The 14,191-nt window shown below is 40.4% G+C and overlaps 1 long non-coding RNA gene and 1 pseudogene across 1 annotated transcript in view; both read left to right on the top strand.

Moving 5' to 3' along the window:
* LOC137840286 (uncharacterized) overlaps window positions 1-14,191 on the top strand; it is a 245,330-nt gene that overhangs the window by 133,811 nt on the left and 97,328 nt on the right. The window lies entirely within an intron of this gene.
* Window positions 11,278-11,393, top strand: LOC125969666 (5S ribosomal RNA; annotated as a pseudogene).

Below are 14,191 nucleotides of genomic sequence, written 5' to 3'. Positions count from 1 at the left end.
GCTGTTTGGACCATCTGCATTGTATTAAAACCCAATCAATCAGCATTTAAATTAAATTATTCTAACATTTTGCTCACCAAAAACAAGTTGCAATGAATGTGAACTTTTAATGCATTTTATTCAGAAGGTTACTTTGAACCCTGAGGCTTAAATGGCGGCGCGGCGTATTTATGGATTTTTACGGCTTTCTGTGTACTGTCTTTCTTTGTAAAAAACTCATGTGCACGTGCGGCTTATAGTCCGATGCGGCTTATGTAAGAAAATAAACTAAAATATCCCTGAATTTTAGCTGGTGCGGTTTATAGTCCGGTGCGGTTTATAGTCCGGAAATTACAGTAAACTGATCAAAGAACCTTGAACATTGGCTTTTCTGAATGGAGACTTTCTGCTCTTGAAAGGCCCAGCGCTGTATTGTACTTCCCTGAAAACAGAGCTTTCTGAATAAGAATTGTGATTGAACTCAACCAACCTGTGTAAGTCTAATTTCTGCTTCAGTGTTTTAGCATTTTCCTAAATCTGAAGAAATCAAACGAGCACGCAGTGAGTAAATTGGATAACAAGTGATTGGCAATGGCTTTTGCTGTGAGGCGCAGATAGCGCGCTCCCTAAATTGTGGACAAAATCCAACAAATGGTGACCATCCGACATGATTTCTTCAGAAGGGAAAGTGCATGCTCCACAAAGGATTCTTCCTTCTCCGCTCTTGCCCAACAATATTGCAGTCCGATCGGCACAAAAGGTAAGGGGGAACCTTTTTTTTTCTCTCTCCCAGTTCAGCAATTTTGTGGAGTGAAAGCGGAATACAAAAATTTATAATTTCAGCTCTGTGTTCAGGAATGGTGGTTGTATAGAAGTGTGTGTTTGTGTGGAACTTGGTAAAAGTGATTTGTGGAAAAAATTAAAAATATAAAAACAGGCGTTGCTGATATAGCAGGACGGATGCCGAGCGACTCCAATAGTGTGACCTTAGAACATTATAGGGCTGTCCAAGGCGAGCGACATCTGGGATGTCCGAGTCGTGGTGAATTAAAAGAAAGGTGGTGATTTGTCTGATCAGCAAAGGGCGCTCACACCGCTGGAACTTGTGGGATGCCAGTGACTAGCATATGGGCACCTGAGTGGCCTCAATAGTAGACACTTAGGAACTTATACTGTTGCCTAAGGTCGGGGTCGATTGGATCGGCCAGGCCACCAATACGAGTCGGGGACTCGTGAAAAAAAAAAAAAAGAAAGAAAAAAAGGGTGAAGGCATCGCTGATATAGCAGGACGGATGCCTGGCGACCTCAATAGTGCGACCTTAGAGACTTATATTGTTGTCTAGGGCGAAGGGTAACTGGTTTAACCAGCTCACTACAAAATTGTTGAAGTGTGTCTATGATGATATTGTGTGGAAAGCAGGCCTGGCTGTCAGATGGGACAGCGGCGCAGCTGAAGAAGTGAGTGATTAGTTGTGGTGCTGTTCATGGGGTGGAAGTGATAATTTGTGGTTCATGAAGAACAATAAGTTGATTTGTATAAAATTGTTGATTTTTATTCTTATTTTTTGCATGTGAGTTGGAGTCAGAAAAATGGCTTAACAAGAATTTGATAAAGAATGTATATTTAATTAGCATGAAGGTTATATCCCATTGTGTGGTGGGGTTAAACTGTAACCATTTTTGTTTTCAAAAGGGTGCGGCTCTAAAGTTTGGGCCAAACGGTCAGGTGGGCACAAATGCATATTTTGGACAGAGGTGGGGGGTTGCATTGTGTGACGTGGTGGTGGCGAGGCTCTCCGCACTTAAGTTGCCCCCACCCTTGTTATCGGCTGGGAAGATTGTCATGTCTATGTGTGGGCCCGTGTGTTATCTATGTTTGTCTTTGTGTATCAGTTCGTTATAAATGATGGAATTGGGCTAAAATGGTGCATGAAAACGGTGTGCTAGACAATGGTTTAACAGATTTGCATTGTTAAATGTAAACATTTGAAATTATAGAATAATCTGAGGGTTGTGGGCACAAACTGGTCCAGCGAGGAGAGTGCCCAGCCCTCGTAAAAAATGTGAGAGTAAGAGAGAACATACATTGTAGAATTGGATAAAATTAAATTGTGATTGCAGATGTTACATTTAGGAGGAATTATTGATAGATTAGGACATTAGACTATACAAGGTGGTTTCATGTAAGAATAAATCAAAGATTTCAATCACTTACAGTTAAAAACAACAAATAAAAAACGACATTGCAAGGGGGCACTTTTTATCAAAAGAACACCAAGTAAAGTATTAAGTAGTGGGCATTCGTGATTGGGATTAAATTAAGGATAAAATTAGGTCAATGATTAGAATTCAATGGTGCTCTACACAAAAAGGCTAAAATTTGAATGAGGAAATATTTGGAGTACTGTGTGGGTCCACATATGTCATGGTCCTAGTTTATTTGGTTTTGATTGTGGGTTGGGTTTATTTTGTTTATTGTTAAGGTGTTCCTTGTTATTCTCTTATCCCCTGCATTGTAAATGTCCTATGCAGATAGGTTAACAGGCTAGGAATTTAGTGAGGAGATAATTGATCAATTGATGGGGGTTAATAATTGTCCAAATCCTAGTCACATGTTTTGAGGGACCACAGCAACAACATTACATTTAGTTTGCAGGCCATTATTTAGTATGTGATGACAGTGTCTAGCTAAGTAGACTGTTCTATCAAAAAATGTGAAAGTGAAGGAGGAGGTTTGATTTGTAATCTGTCATTTGGGTGCCACTTTGAAGAGTCTGTGCAGGAGCATAGATTGTTTTTGTTCGTTTTTAAAGATATATTTAACAGTTTATCTCGGTGCAGTAAGGATAGCAGTTTTGAAAGATTTAAAATTAAAAGCAAAATTACATTTTAATTCTGACATATGCCAGCTAACATGAGGATGGCAAATAAATAAAGGAATAAATACTAGCTCAAATGTGGCATGCGTTTTAAATTGGGCGATAAGACATTCACTTTCGAGCTGTCATGCTGTCATGCTGTCCTGTTTTGTGGGTTGTCTTGTCTTGTCATGTCACTTCCTGTTTTATTGTTGTATCTCTCATTTCAGTTCGTGGGTTTTTCCTCTGCGCGTCAGTCCACTTGACTTCCCTGATCCCCAACTGCGTACACCTGTGTCGTTGGCCCTGATTGTCTGCACCTGTGTCCTCCTCCTTCCGTGTGTGTATATAGCCTGCGTCTTCCCTTTGTCTTTTGACAGTGCGTCTTGACCTTGTCATGAACACCAGCGATCATGAACTCACAGAAATTCCCCGCGAGTTCCTAGAGAGAAGATACCTTTTGCCCAGCTCTGTGATTTGTTTAGTTAGGTTTTTGCCGGAGTATTTTTCCCTCAGTTTGAGCCGCCTTTTGTTTGCTGTCTCCAGCCCTTTTTTCCCCTCGTTTTGAGGCGCTTTATTTTTTGCCTTTTGTCCCTCATCTTGAGGCGCCTTTTGTTTTTTTTTTGCTGCCTTCCGTTGGAGAAAATAAAACACCTTTGGTTGGAACTCTGCATTCGAGTCCTCTCCCTGCGCCAAGCCTGACACAAACACTATCATTTAGCGCTGCTGACAACAATAACTTATGAGATGGTAAACCACGGAGGAGTGTCATAGTTGGAACACAGGCGCTGTATGATCTATAGATTGAACAATAAGATTCACCGCATATACAACCATGTTGGTAGATTGTTAAATTACATTAGTTTATTACAAAGGATTTCAGAACTTTATTTGATGATAAACATTGGAATGAGGATTTTAGCCGTGTTAATGGGTAGGGTGGATGGATTACTCAAAAAAAAAAAAAAGCATTTGATAAGGGCGGCTTGATAGTAAGATGATGAGTGTGCGCAACTGATAGTATACAATAGGTTAATGGGAAGATTTAGTGTGTAAGGAACAAATACTACACAGGAAGACTGATAACACGAAGATAGTTTTGTGAAATTTGTGTCCCAGTGTGTTCTGCCCAAACGCGTGGCACAAGTCCTGACCTGAATCCTTGTACTCCACTGGCTGCCTCAAAATCAACAGAGGACTGTCCCTGGTCATGAGACACCTTTGACGTTTGGGAGAACAACAGGAACTATTATCATGCTTGAAGGGGGCAAGCACAGCTTTTCACAGGACAAGAACCATACAGTTGGTGGAATACACACAGTTGCAGATCATAAAGAAAATGGACTGAAAGAACAAAGACAAGATGGACGCATTTGAGAATGGCAGACGATCCAGCCCTGAATCATCATCATGAGAATCTAGGAGGAGAGGCTGCTAAAGACTTGCACGAGGCACATGAAGTCAAACTGGAGACATTGCTAAAGGCTGCTGAAGGATTACAAAGTTGGTGGAGTGTGGGACAAAAGGGATGGAAGTGTGTTTGGGTGCTGGGGCGGACATAACTGAGCAGTTTTGATAAAAGAGGGAATAATAAGGCTGCTTATTGACACTGAAACGGGCATAAAAATATACATCGATATGGACAGTGAAGATGCACTAATAATAACAAGTCATACGACAGTGTGATCAGAAACTTTGCAAAGTGGACATAGATCGATAGAAATTAAATCATTTGAATCATACATTTTTATATGTAACATAGCATTTCGAAGACATAATGAATCTAATTGAAATAATGAAATTTTGTAATTCGACCGGTGAAAATTTGGATTCGGGCAACAGAAGGCTGAATTGCTAAACTTAATTGACCTTTATCAAAACAACAGAATTTAATTACACATCAACTGCGACTGATTTATAGGATGCATATTTGAGCTTGAAGGGGTGAGGGGCCATAAGAAAGTTGGAATTCTGGGTAGTCAGCAAAATAGTAATACAGGGCACTACTTAATTAAAAAAGAATACAGTAGGGCTTTAAATAACAAATACATTGACATGACCCTTGTGACAACTGATTTAAATGGAAATTTATGATAGGCACTTGGGGTTAGGATTAACAATCCATCCATCCATCCATTACTGGTGCGGCTTGTCTTTACGAGGGCCACGGAGGATTAACAATACTAACTAGAATTATTAATTTCTGTAGAAATTGAGTGTGAAGGCGAAGAGGCTGAATAAAAATTCCGGGAAAGCTACAAGATTATGTTTAAATTTGGAACGTGTTGAATTGGTCAGAAAATTGATAAAAAATATAGAAAGAATTTTGTAAAATTGGGCGTGAATTCTAAAGTTGAAAATTTGAAATTTTTCACAAGTGGGAAGTTTTGGAATAGGTAGGCATACAATGAACAGTTAAAAATTTTTAATGGGTTGAGTCAGTAAAAAAAAAAGGAAACTAGAAGAAATTAGAAGGGAAAATTTAAATTTTGCAAAATGTTACCGCAATGTTAAAAGTAAAAATGTGAAATTTGAATCTAGGAAGTGAAAGAAGATGAATGGAAGGTATTGTGTGGAAGTGGATAAGGGACATTGGAGGTGCCATGAAGAATGGATGGTGAAATATTGGATTGGGGTTTCTGAATTTCTCGGGGACCGTGAATGTTTGGCATGGGTATGTGGAGTGTGTTGGGAGTGGAATGAAGTGAATCAAGATGGGTTACGTGGAAGTGGTTAAGCTATCAATAAATAAATAAATAAAAAGAGGCAGAAGAATGCAGAAGAAGTTCAATAATAAAGTCAAGGCAAGTGAAGTTTATTTATATAGCCCACAAGCAAGTCTCAAAGGGCTTCAAATGTACAAAAATCGCCAATTTAAAGACAGAAACAATAAGTGTGAGGGCCACAATGATCATGACAGCAAAAAAACATATTTCTAATTGGTTTTGATAGGTACAAAGGGGGAACATGGAAGAAGGTTTTCAAAATTTGTGATATAGCGTGACTCCATTATCAAGAGTAAGTATTTCTTTTTAATTCTAAGAATTGGCATCAACAAAGATGAGAACGATAATCCAAGGTGATAGTGTAAGTGGCAGGAGGAAGCTGTGTATGTATTTTTAAACATTATTTTCAGTATCATTATTTCTTAGGAGGGTCAGTAATGCTTGTGAGGAGATGAATGAAGGAACAAGGTAACAGTAAAAGGAAGTGCTCTAAAAATTTTGGGTTCTTTGGCAGAGGTAGTTATTTGGAGGGATGAATTTAAACTGAAAGCAAAATGGACGTGTTTAGTGGAAGAAATATGGGAAGGTGGAAATATTGAAGTTACAGCTCAACACAAAGTGTCAAATAGTCTAAGTGTGAGATGTGAGCAAACTAAATGGGGAGTTAAATCATGTTCCAGCATTATGCATATTGGCAAACGATGAGAGGACAGGAGACCAGACAATTAGATATTAATTTTTTATTTAAAATAAAATAGGGACATTTTAATTGAGGAGAAAAATTTTGCGTAGGGAGGGTTCCTTTTACAATTTAATATTGTATGTTTTATGTGTGTGTTGTGGGATGACAGTTTGTCTGTAATGCTGGATAAATGTCAAGTCTGTACTTGTGATGTGGTGTTTGTGTATTGCGAATGGTTAACATGATTCAAGGTTGGGGTGATGTGATCACAGCAGAGGATAACATTGCTCTCACCTGAAAAATATAAATGTACTACAGATTTGAAAAAGCAAGATTGATCAGGGCTAATTTTGGACTAAATATGGATTTAGGATTACTCTGGGGCACCATTGACAACAAAAGACTTAAATGGAGAAGGCCCATTTCAAGATTATGACCTGACGTGACTATACCAGCATTGACGATCGAGACTCTGAGCCAAGACAGTGTATGACAACAACTCTCGACTTACCTGACAGTGTGACGAAATGTATGTGACGGAATTTGTGATGACTTGCTTTGTTTTGATGTTTTACCTAATTGTATTGCAGCCTCTAACAGCAACCCAGGGAGCAGATTGTGCTTTATTTGTTAAACTTGCGTTTACTTTGCAGGTTGTCAACTGCAGTCTTGGAGAATTTTGTGTCATGTCTGTGAACATGCATTAACAACTAACCCCTTACTTTTCATAATGAGTTTGTAAATGTGATCGTTTTCATGACAGGCTCGGCAGGCTCCAATTTTCAATTTCATACGTTTGACATGCGCCCGTGTGTGGATTATATTTTATCACTTAGAATTTTATTTTTTGGTATTATGGATGTTTATTGTACGGAGAGCTGCATGCACAGCTACAGGTGGGTGGTGACTTTTGTTCATACAGCCATGTGAGATGCTGCCAGTCGAGTTTCAGGGATTGAGAATTGGTGATTCCAGGCCAGGATGGCATCTGGAGGTACACCGAAGTCCAGCTGGCGATGGGTATGTCACCATGGACATTGTTATTTTTACTTTTTAACCATTGTGACACATTTTTTAGAATGTGTCAAAAGGGGGAGGGAAAAAAAAAAAAACAAAGGGGGGAATTGTGAGATTTTAAGTGTTTTCAGATTTAATGGTTTTTAAGTCTTCAACATGCTAGACCAGGAGTGGGCAAACTTTTTGACTTGCGGGCCGAATTGGGTTCTAAATTTTGACCGGAGGGCCGAACCAGGAGCAGATGGATGTAATGTTTGTATGAAGTAATATAAACGACCTGTAAAGGGCATTGCATAAAAGGTTTTGGCCTTTAGTAGGTAGTAAAGCATGGATATTCCAAAAAAGTTTTTTGAAAACAAATGCATTTATTAACAGCATTAAAAAAAAAAAAAACTGAAAAACTGCTATCAGTGATTCTCATAAAATACGACACTGTTATTATGAATAACAGTCTCCATCACTTCAGTGCCTGCAGGTCAGATTAATGAAAGATGTTTATCTTATGAGATCACATCAAACGGCAAACATTCTGACCAAATATATCATCTTGAAGAATCGGTGAAAGCATACATCCAAATAAAGTAATCAAAATGGCAACACGGTGAGGGGTATCTGAAAATCTGGTAACAGAGGTGAGGAAACGGGAAACACTTCCTTAAAGTAAGCCTTAAGAACTTTAAAGGTTAAGATTAGTCACAAACAGGTGGTGCATCAATGTCCTTGAGCATCCTGCATTGTTTGAAAATGAGAATGGTCGGTACTTTCAATCCCTGCTATTTGTACAGATCATATTCAAAATGCATTTTTTTACAACAAACTTGAAAGCCTCCCCTTCATTTTCAGTGGGAACAGTGTTGTTGGTCTCCCTTTTTTTTGCTAGTGTGTCATAGTCTGGAGTAAAATTTGTTGTGGCAATTCTTAGGAGAGATCCGAGGTGTTGGTCCGTTTACCTAGATCTGTGACGGGTTGATGTTCATGTGGCTGAACGTCACGTCGCGTACGTCGAGCCAAATTGGCCACTCTTTTTAAACACTCGGCACTCAGTGTCCACCTTGCTTTTCCATGGGCGACGCATTTTAATGGAAGGATTCCAGGGGAAGGTTTGTGGGTGGCTTTAGCGTAAAACTGTATCCGAAAGCTCGGCGCGCAAATTACAAGAATGCTGTCGTCACAGCCCACGCTCTAAATTCGGCACTGATACAAATAGAGCGCGAGTGCGCCATTTCCGTACTGCTGAGTGCGTACACGCACTTGTGAGTGTGCACCGAGCTTTCTGACACGGCTTCCGGTAGTAAATGCGCAGGCGAGTGGTTCCCCATCTACTGGGGAAACACAGTTATTGCAGGAAAAATGACCGAGAGAAAAAAAATAAGTTTAATAATACAATTTATTTAGGGTTGGCGGGCCGGATTAAACGGTCCCGTGGGCCGGATGTGGCCCGCGGGCCGTAGTTTGCCCATACCTGTGCTAGACGGAGGAGAAGAAGCAGCTCGGCAGAAATGAAGTGAAAGGGAGACAACATCGTGAAATGGAGCCATAGCCTGGTAACAAGTGTGGAGAGTTTTAAAATAGCTTATAAAAAAAATGTAGACCTTTGCAAGATAGGATCAAATAGGTGGGAGAGTATTAAATGTAAAAAATTGGAACAATAATATACAGACTAGAAACGAATTAGGAACAGGTGGATAACTTATGCAATCGTTTCCATATCTTTCTGTCCTATCACACCAACCATCTGCATGTCCTGTAACATCTTCATTTCTGCCACACTCTCCATTATTTTGGCCAGTAGAGATTTCCAAGCCTCACTTCTAACATTCTTTCCGATAACTTCATGCTTTGCTTAATCAACATAACACCTCTGTAGCTACTACAGTTCTGCGCATCGCCGTGGTCTGAAATAAAAAATAGAAGTCAACACCTTTCCGGGAATCTTCTCGCTTTTTAAGAATCTCCCCTGCCATCTCTCCTTGATAGTTCCATGCTGTCACTGGAATGCCGTCTAGGCCAATTGCCTTTCCACTCTCTATCTTTTACAAATGTCTGGGTATGAATTTTATCTATATTTATTTTTCTCACTCATTGGCGGCCCCACAGAGGGACTTGAAGCGGCTCCACAGAGGGATGTTGTGTGCCAACAGTCTCTATCTTTTACAAATGTCTGGGTATGAATTTTATCTATATTTATTTTTCTCACTCATTGGCGGCCCCACAGAGGGACTTGAAGCGGCTCCACAGAGGGATGTTGTGTGCCAACAGAGGGACCCTGGTAGCATCAGCGATTTTGGTGACCTCAGTTAAACTGAGGTCAACAGAGGGAGTGAAGGAATGGGGTCAAAATACAAAAAGTCCTGCCTAGCTCCAAAAACAGATGTGCTCAAACCTCATTGAATAAAGTACATAAGCAGACAAATATATTCACATATTAAATCAATAAAAGAAACATTTTAAACATATAATTATACCTACACACCAAATCAATAAAGAAGACATAACTAGACATTTTTGATAAGTGGTAATGAGAAAGGTTTTTATAAACTTTATGATATATATTTCTGAGCACTTTGAAATAACAAATGTCTTTTGATATATTGCCTAAATAGCTTAATGACCCTTAAGGAACTGTGTAATGCATGCCTGATGTTTTTCTCTAAATCATGGACACGTCCAGAGTCGTCTTGACCGTTCAGTACTTGATTGTATCTTATGTTTTGACTAATGCTAGATGCCAGTTTTTGATTACTATTGAACGCTCTGCACAGAGGGAAATATTTTGCCTAACAAAGAAAAGATACGGTTGGAAGCATGATTAAACTAAGAATATAATGACGTAAGCAAAGACATGAAGTATCAAAAGAACAAACTTTACATCATCAGGGAACAGCAATAGATTAATGATGTCACAGCCAAACGCTAACATAATTTTGTACAAAATGACAAAATTGAAAGAATGAGGTATGACAGTGTATGTCCAAGATTGGAGAAGAATGTTCACAGGAAGGTCACGTAGAGATAAAACCAGCAGGTGCCAGAGGGAGCCAGCCAGGGACTCGGCCAAAGATGATTGCCAAGGCCGAAAGACGGGATGGAAGACAACAGTCCTCACACACACCGAATCGCACATAACCAGCACCCACTCCCATGGCGAACTTGTCCCACCCCAAAGACTCATCACCCATCAATCTCGGCCCACAACGTGCAACTGAATATAAGCTGATCAAAGAACCTTGAACATTGCCTTTTCTGAATGGAGACTTTCTGCTCTTGAAAGGCCCCGCGCTGTATTGTACTTTCCTGAAAACAGAGCTTTCTGAACAAGAATTGTGATTGAACTCAACCAACCTATGTAAGTCTAATTTCTGCTTCAGTGTCTTAGCATTTTCCTAAATCTGAAGAAATCAAACGAGCACGCAGTGAGTAAATTGGATAACAGGTGATTGGCAATGGCTTATGCCGTGAGGCGCAGATAGCGCGCTCCCTAAATTGTGGACAAAATCCAACAAGCCAAATGCAGGTTTTGTGCACTTCACTTTTCCGTTAGTCATTCGTGTAGAACCCTATTCCAGTTACGGCCAGATTCTTTTAGACTAGTGGTCCCCAACCTTTCTTGTGCCACGGACCGGCTATGCGTCAGAAATATTTTTGCGGACCTGCCTTTATATATAAATAAACAATAAATCTATATAAATAAATAATACATTTCTAATAAATATATAAACACGATTAAATAAAATGATACGACCGGCATAAAAACAAATATAAACCACATAAAAATAAAAGTCACCATTACGTTGAATTATTGGGAGCACCGAGCTTGTTTCTCAGAAACGAGCCGGTCCCATCCAGGCGTAATCGGAGACAATGACATCCGAAGTGGTTAAGGTTTGTCTTTTAATGCAGGATGCTTGGTCTCCATGTGCCGAAGCAGTTTTGAAGGCTTCATTGGCTCGTTAGCTTGTTTCAGGGGCGATTGTGTCTATAAAATGCAAAATTTTGGGTCACCTCATGGCTTACGGCCGGCCATACTACCCTGAGAACACCTGATCTTGTCCGATCTCGGAAGCTAAGTGGGGTAGGGCCTGGTTAGTACTTGGATGGGAGACCACTTGGGAATACCAGGTGCTGTAGGCTTTTTCTTTTTCTTATGTGTACTTCAATCGTTTAAGCAAAGATTTTTTACAACACCCATCACGAATGGCATCCGGAAACAGCAAGCCTAGTTTGAACTCCGACATTGAAACTATAACACGAGTTTGAAACATACATTGTGTGGTGACAGCCATAGCATTGTAGTTCACATTTTTACCGCTAGGACAGACTATCTACAGTGAATAAAGAGCATGGCTCCCTGTGAACTCAAAGCAGCAGTCTTTACTTGTAAACCCAACGCAACACATTGCACTTCCATATAGTGTTTTTACTTTTTTCATGACATTTATTTTGATACAGCAAAATGGAGGTCGCAACGGCAAATTCGTGCTACCACATAAAAAGCTGTCAATAACGATGGCCATGTTTCCATGAAACACCAAAAGTCGTGGATGAAAGCCTGTTTTGGACCTGGTTGTAAAAAAGGGAAGAGACCGTTAGGGAATACCAGGTGCTGAAAGTCTTTTTTTTTTTTTTTTTTTTCCACGTCAATTCTGAAAGGAAACTTCCACAACAGCCATCAAGTACCGCCGCTGCTTGACACGGTTTGAGGGGCGATTATGCCTATAAAATGCAAACATTTGAGTCCTCTCACGGCTTATGGCCATACTACCCTGAGAACGACCGATCTCGTCCGATCTCGGAAGCTAAGCAGGGTAAACTTGTAAAAGAACCCAACACAACACATTGCGATTCGATGTAGTGTTTTTACCTTTTTCATGACATTTATCTTGATACAGTAAAATGCAGGTCGCAACGGCAAATTCGTGCTACCATATAAAAAGCTGTCAATAACTTTTCATAATAGTCATGTTTCCATGAAACACCAAAAGTCGTGGAAGAAAGCCTGTTTCGGACCTGGTTGTAAAAAAGGGAAGTGAGACCGTCAGGGAATACCAGGTGCTGAAAGCCTTTTTTCCCCCACATGAATTGTGAAAGGAAACTTCTACAACAGCCACCAAGTACTGCCGCTGCTTGGCACAGCTTCTGGGGTGATTGTGTCCATAAAATGTAAACTTTTGAGTCATCTCACGACTTAAGGCCATACTACCCTGAGAATACCTGATCTCAGAAGCTAAGCAGGGTCAGGCCTGGTTAGGACTTGGATGGGACATTGCCTGGGAATATCAGGTGCTGTAAGCTTTTTTTTTTTTTTTTATATCCCTGCGCTAATGATGTAAGTTTGTACTCCCTCCTGTAGGTGGACTTCCTATGCTTTCTTTTTAAGTTTTTCTTTAACTATTTTCTCCGCATGAATCGCATGAGTTATGAACTCTTCTAGAGAAGCGATGGGGAGTGAGACCATATTTTGTTCTATCCAGGCCTTTATTTGTGGTCGCAGGCCATTAAGCATTGCTTGTTTGAATTGTTTATTAACGGGGCCTCTGGGGTCCCCCTCTTCAGCAATGCCACTATTTGCCTTGAAAATCAGTCTAGCTCTGTATTCTTGCAAAAACTCATTTGTGAGTTGTGTAGTTTGGCTAATTACTGCATAATTTCGGTGTTTAATGAACACTCGCCGCATGTTCCCAAAAACAGAATTTGGATGGTTCAAACAGTGTATAACCAACCTCATTTACAGGCATGATGATGTCATGATTTTCCCCTGTGTACGGACGCCACTGCCATTTGCATTCGTGCCATTTTAGTCCGGTTACATGCATGTAGCATTTCCGGCCCATTTAAATGATAACTTTGTTGTAGGTCAATTATGCCTTAGATACTCCCTTCTATGTCATCTACAGGCTTTGGGATGTGCTCCAGAACTCTAATCACTTGTTCCTTAGTCCACGGCCTATGTACCAAAACGTAATGTGGCTGGTGGTCTTCTCCGGCACGTGGATTTGCGACCTGAATGAGTGGGAGTACCTCGCTTGGATCAGCTACTTCTGGATTTTCCACAAGCACTGATGATGCTCCCACTACTTTATTCCATGACAGCCCGGGTCCTTGGCCCCTAAGCGTCATACTATGTGCATTTATACCGGACGCCATAGATTGTGGAGGGTTGGCATTGTCATAATTTGGCGGAGGTAGTGTTGGATAAAGTTGTTCTTGTCTAGGCGTGAGTGTTACATTGTCGTCTTGCAAAGGCTGTTTCTCTTTTTCTGCAATGTTTGAGTTTTGCCCAATACTCAGCCCCTGTAATATTTGCTCGTGTTTGACTCTAATCACCTGCTTGTGCCCCTTTATTTGCGTTTTGTCATCTTGCAATGTTAATTCCAAGCTTGCTCTCCCCCTCCCTTTTGCGCGTTACCTCGTGCCACACTCTGGCCTGACGCAATTGTTTTCCTGGCTCATGTTGAGTTCGCTTCTTTTGGCGGTCATGAATCGAAAGATTCCACAATAATTCTCCTGTTTATTTTACCCCTGCCGTACTGGGTTCAAATTTATAGCGCTTTTTCCATTTTTTCAGATATCTGGTACTCCCCGGGAACTTGTCTTCTATTTAATTTCCTCTCTCGTCGGGTGATTTTGACCTATCAGGTCTGTCTCCCCGCTTACTCTTTCTTTTTTCATTATTCTTGAGGTTAGTAATTACAAAAGGTGGGATCTGTTGGCGAAATGCTACGTGCCTGCTCGCGATCCCTGATGTCAAGCTTCTACCTTTTGACCTTTTGTCTTAGGCAGACATCAGCTGGGCGTTTAAAATTCACAGATCGTGGGCAGTTTTAGATCTCCTTCAAATACCAATACAATACCAAAAACACAGCAGCTAGTCATACAACCAGCACCCATGCACTCTCACAAATCCAGCATAGCGTATAGCCTTACAACAA

Source organism: Syngnathus scovelli, chromosome 5 (assembly GCF_024217435.2).
Source record: "Syngnathus scovelli strain Florida chromosome 5, RoL_Ssco_1.2, whole genome shotgun sequence".
In the NCBI taxonomy this organism is placed as follows: domain Eukaryota; kingdom Metazoa; phylum Chordata; class Actinopteri; order Syngnathiformes; family Syngnathidae; genus Syngnathus; species Syngnathus scovelli.
The sequence above is the reverse complement of the archived record's forward strand: the minus strand, read 5'-3'. Positions and strand labels throughout refer to the sequence as shown.